A 6,000-nucleotide genomic window follows, 5' to 3' on the forward strand; every position below is an offset into this window, starting at 1 on the left:
TAGAGAACTTCCATAAGAGTTGTGCGGGTCCTATCTCTATTTTTTAAATACATTAAAAAATAGAGATAATATTTAAAGACCAGTCCCTTAGGACTCTGTCTATCACCCACCAATAATTATGCCTCAATTCCGAACAATTTAGGTTTGTCTATATAAAAATCATCACCTGACCATGTCACGAGGGCTTTCTTTCTTTATGAAGTTATATCGAACTTATTTTGCAATTTCTACGAATGCAGTATATTCACAAATCTCAGTTTAGTAAATTTCACTGCATTCACATATCGATAATGTGAAAATAGTTAAATTAACTTGATTGCTTTGGTTATTAGAAAATTTGCCAATGCAAAGGTGTCATAGAAAACTAACCTTAAGGAAATATGAAACTATCAAGAAGACTATGAGTGGCATGACAGCACAAAAAGCTTTTAAATTACTAGTGTCCGTCCTAAGTGCAGCAATTAAACGAAAGACAGACAGAAGAATTAAAAGAAAAAAAAAAAGGACAATGAATTGGCAGAAAACCTGAAAATTCATAAGGTGAGACAGTGTAAGTTTAAGTGAGGACGAAATCATCAAGCACAAAGAATATGAGTAAATAGCGCGAAAGCACCAAAAGTATTTGCAGACTACTTGGATCCCTCCAACTGCAGCAAGCAAACGAAGAGAGACAGAGCCACTTACAAAAAATACCAAGAATTGGCAGAAACCTGAAATTCATATTTCTCCACAAGATTTTCTATGGAACTTGGAGTCAACCCCAGGTGTATACCTACTTAACACCAGGAGCAAAGCCAATGGTGCAACATATAAGCGTTTCTATATGGATTGTCCATACTTGTCACTACAGGTGTACATGGACCGGGTTGGTTCGGTTTTTATCAAAACCAAACCAAACCAACTATATCGGTTTGGATTGGTTCGGTTTTGTCAGGTTTTTCGGGTTTTCGGATTTTTTGTTACTTAAATATTATTTCAATCTTACTTTGTTAAGTATTTGATAAGTAAATATATATTTAGTAAAAATATAAAAAATTGACAAGCATATTATTGATTAAAATATTCTTATGGGAAAATTCTATTAGTAACACATAATAGTTATTTTTTTAGTCGCCTGACAATAATTTTTCGTTGATGTACATTTTCAAGTTAACCAAATTTAGTAATTAAACATAAAAATCAATATGATACCTAATTATTAATAATAACTTCAAATTTGAAAAAGATATAAGAATTTAATAGATCTTAACATATGATATGAATATGAAAGAACAAAGAGATTGACACATTTCAGTAACACTTGATAAGAAAGTGATCATACAACCCATTATTTATGGTTAATAAATATGGAGCACTTCATATTTTATTAAATATATCCCGTAAGAGAATTCCAAATATTTCTAGTTATTTTTTAAAGTAAATTCTATATAAAATCTTAAAAGTATATATTTATAAGTCGGGTTGGTTCGAGTTTTTTTACTCAATACCAAACCAAACCAAACCAAACCAAGTCGGGTTTTTTAATCGGTTTGGTTTGACTTTTTATTTTGGTGCAGTTTTTTCGGTTCGGTTTGTACACCCCTACTTGTCACACAATCGGATCTTTTCTGATGCACGTAGGTATTGTTGGAAATTGAGTTTGAGGATCAACAAGCATGCTACCTGCTGAGTCTCAGACCTTGGGTCAACTGGTAGTTCCTGTACAACTTAGAGTCCTAGCGAGAACGTGATTTACTTTCACGCCTGACAAGGGTGTATTATATTATGCTGGCCTGACAGCCACGTGATAATGTCAGAAAATCTAGGCAGATCTTTATGGGTTGAGTTTAGGCCAAAATTTAAAGAAGTACTTTTGGAAGTAAATTTTACTTCTTTGGAAGATGGAAAGAATATCTTTTTACTTCCTTTATTTGCTAGAGTTAGGAGATTTTTGTGTAACTTGGTTAACACTCCTCTATTCTTAGCCATCTACTATTTATTCATATATATAGTACGAGTTTATTTCTGCACAGGTTGCGCACCCATACACAAATCTAAGAGATCCTTTTTGTGAGAAGCAACTTTGCAAGAACCAAGAGTAAGGAAAATTGAAGAACCCAATTCCAAAGATTGATTCCTATTTAGTTCATTTTGTCTTGATCTTATAATAGGTATTTTGAGTTGTAATATTATTTTACTTGTATTAGAAGCTATTTGTAAGAACTATTGAGTGACAATCTTTTATTTTAGGCTAAGAAATTAGCTTGGAGTGAGTAGCTACGATCAGTTTGACTGCAGGCTGTTGAGTGACTAGATTTAATCTCTTAGGTTATAAAAGAGTTATGTAATCTGAAACTGCTCGTTATTTTTAGTGAAGTTTATGAGGAAAATCCCAGTGTTGGGTCTTAGCTTTTACTCACTTGAGCAATGAAGTTTTTCACATAAAATTTATGTTTTATTTATTTTCCACATTTATTAGTTACAGGAATTACAAGAGCCATTTTAAGAATCGGATTTTGAGGAGACCGTAAAATTCTGGTAGAAAAATTTAATTAGTCAATACACTATTCATCCCTCTCTAGTTTATTAATGGTGTATACTTTTAACAATTAGTATCAGAATAGGCTCTCAATTACGAGGCTTACATCTTCGAGAGATTCATAAGATAAGTACACTACCTGGGATAAATGAGAGTCAGTCTACCACGCATCCACCGTTGTTCAATGGAAGGTGCTACAATTGGTGGAAAGCTATGATGGAGAACTTCTTAACTGCCGAAGATTACAAGCTATGAAATATTATTCTGGCTAGACCAAACATTCCCATCAAGCTTGAAGCTGGAGAAAGAGAAGTTCCCAAGGAAAGAAGTGAGTTTAATGATATTGATCTCAAACTTATGGAGAAAATTACCAAAGCTAAAAAGATACTTATTTATGGCTTGGGTCCTGATGAGTACAACCAAGTTTTGGCATGCACTAAGGCAAAAGAGATTTGGGACACCTTAAAAACTGCACATTAAGGAGATTAAGGATTTCTACATGCAATACTGCTAATGAAATCTGGAAAGGGTACTCACAATGCATGAAGAAACTCACTCAGACATGGTGTCATGACCCAAAATTCCCACCTTCGGATCGTGATGGTGCCTAACATTTTACTTGATAGGCAAGCCAACGTTAGAATAATATTATCTATTTTAAAATAATTTTTAAATATATTAATAACAAGAAAATAAATGCGGAAGTAAAGTTTGAAATATAGTGAAATAATCCATCAAACAACGGTATCTAAATACCATCCCAGAATTGGTGTCACAAGTGCACGAGCTTCTAGAATAAATATAATTAAAGGTCTGAATAAAGTAAAGCTGTCTGGAAATAAACACACAGCTAAAGTAAAATATATGGGAACTTCAGAACTGCGGACGCCATGCAGTTATACCTCAAGTCTCCTCCGAGTAGCTGAAATCCAAGCAAAACTATGGCACGCCGCTGGGGCCAACTCTAAAATCTGCACAAGAAGTGCAGAGTGTAGTATCAGTACAGCCGACCCCATGTACTGGTAAGTGTTGAGCCTAACCTCGACGAAGTAGTGACGAGGCTAAGGCGATTCACTTACATTAACCTGTACGCAATATTATTAACAACAACAATAATAGGAATAAATCAGGTAATTCATTTATAATAATTGAAGGCAATTCAACAGTCATAACCAATTATCATTTCCATTATTTCTGTTGCAGTGTGCAACCCGCTCTCACAATATATCCACATTCATTTCTGTTGCGGCGTGCAACCTGCTCCTCCAACATATTCATTTTAAATCATGTCTGTTGCGGCGTGCAACCCGATCCTCCAATATTAACCTTTTAACAAGTCTGTTGCGGCGTGCAACCCGATCCTCCAATATTGACTTTTAATAAGTCTGTTGTGGCGTGCAACCCGATCCTCCAATATTGACTTTTAATAAGTCTGTTGCGGCGTGCAACCCGATCCTCCAATATTGACTTTTAATAAGTCTATTGCGGCGTGCAACCCGATCCTCCAATATATTCATTATAATCAATCATGTTGCGGCGTGCAACCCGCTCCTCCAACATTTATATTTACCAATTCTTATAGAAGAAATTTTCCCAATAAATGTAACAATTAATATAAAATTACAAGACAATAAGCATACAATAATTATGGTTTAATTATGAAGCAAACAATGACAAATAGCAAATTATTATGGAAATCAGGAAGCAAATAGGCAGTTTAATATTTATTATGCTAAATGTCAAATAACAATTAAGGCACATAATTCAAATAGCATGTAACAATTAATGCAGGAATTCAAGAATTTATATTTGTAAATAATAAGAGAGAAATAATTATTATAATAATTAATTTATGATTAAAAATAATTTACGATTTTTCAAGTAAGCAGACAAATAATTAATTTGGCAACGTATAGATACTCGTCACCTCGCCTATACGTCGTTTACATGCAATTCACATAACAAACAATTTAAGGGTTCTATTCCCTCAAGTCAAGGTTAACCCCGACACTTACCTTGCTTTGCAAATTCCAATCAATTATTCAACCACAACTTTTCCTTTTAAATTTATCTCCGAAAGTTTCAAATCTATTCAAAAATAATTCAATATATTCAATACTAATCATAGGAATTAATTCCATATGAATTTACAAATTTTTCGGATAAAAATTCGAAATTCATTAAAATATTCGGCAGTGGGACCCATATCTCAAATACCGAAAAAACTTGCGAAATCCAAACACCCGTTCTGATACGAGTTCAACCATACCAAATTTGTCCAATTCCGATATCAAATGGACCTTCAAATCTTAAATTTTTGTTTTTGGAAAGTTTTACAAAAATTCCAATTTCTTCCATCTAAATCCGAAATAAATGATGAATATAGACATGGATTTGTGAAATATAATCACTTTATGATAAAGAACACTTACCCAGTTCAAAGTCGTGAAAATCCCCCTTGAAATCGCCCAAATCCGAGACTTAAAACTCAAAAATGAGTAAAAAATAGCTAAGACCCGATTTTATGTATTCTGCCCAACATTTTCGCATCTGCGGTGCCTCGGCTCGCACATGCGAGAAAAATCTCGCATCTGCGAAAAGGGGCTGCCAGGCGAGGTTCCGCATCTGCGGACAAAATGTCGCACCTGCGACGTCCGCATCTGCTCACAAGGGCCGCTCCTGCGAAGGCTGCATGTGCGATGGAAGTCTCGCTTCTGCGAGCTCGCACCTGCGGTCAAAATTCTGCAGGTACGATTACACCAAAACTCAAAATTTCAGATTTTGCTTAAGTCCAATTCTTGTTCCGATTTCGATCCGTTTCACTCTCGTGGTACTCGGGACCCCGCTCGAATATACCAACAAGTCCCGTAACATAATACGAACTGACTCGGGGTCTAAAATCACGTCAAACAACACTGAAATTATAATTCACACCCCGATTCGAACTTTGAGTTTTAAACTTTCAATTTGCAAATCTCGTGCCAAAATATATTAAATGAATCCGGAATGACTTCAAATTTGGCACACAAGTCATAAAGGACATAACAGAGCTGTTCAAATTTCCAGAATCGGATTCCAGCTCCGATATAAAAAAGTCAACCCCGTGGTCAAACTTGGAATATTTAGCCTTTAAATTGCTAGTTCCGTTAAATGGTCATAATTTGAGCTAGGGACCTCCAAATTAAATTCCGGGCATACGCCCAAATCCCAAATCACGATACGGAGCTACCGGAACTGTCAAAATATTGATCCGGGTCCGTTTGCTAAAAACGTTGACCAAAGTCAACTCACTTGAATTTTAAAGCTCTATTTTCCATTTTAATCCATTTTTGACATAAAAACTTTCCGAAAAATTGTATGAACTGCGCACGCAAGTCGAGGAATGATAAATGGTATTTTTTGAGGTCTTAGAATACATAATTACTTATTAAATTTAAAGATGATATTTTAGGTCATCACATTCTTCACCTCTAAAACAAACG

This window comes from Nicotiana tabacum, chromosome 13 (genome assembly GCF_000715075.1).
Source record: "Nicotiana tabacum cultivar K326 chromosome 13, ASM71507v2, whole genome shotgun sequence".
Taxonomy (NCBI): Eukaryota; Viridiplantae; Streptophyta; class Magnoliopsida; order Solanales; family Solanaceae; genus Nicotiana; species Nicotiana tabacum.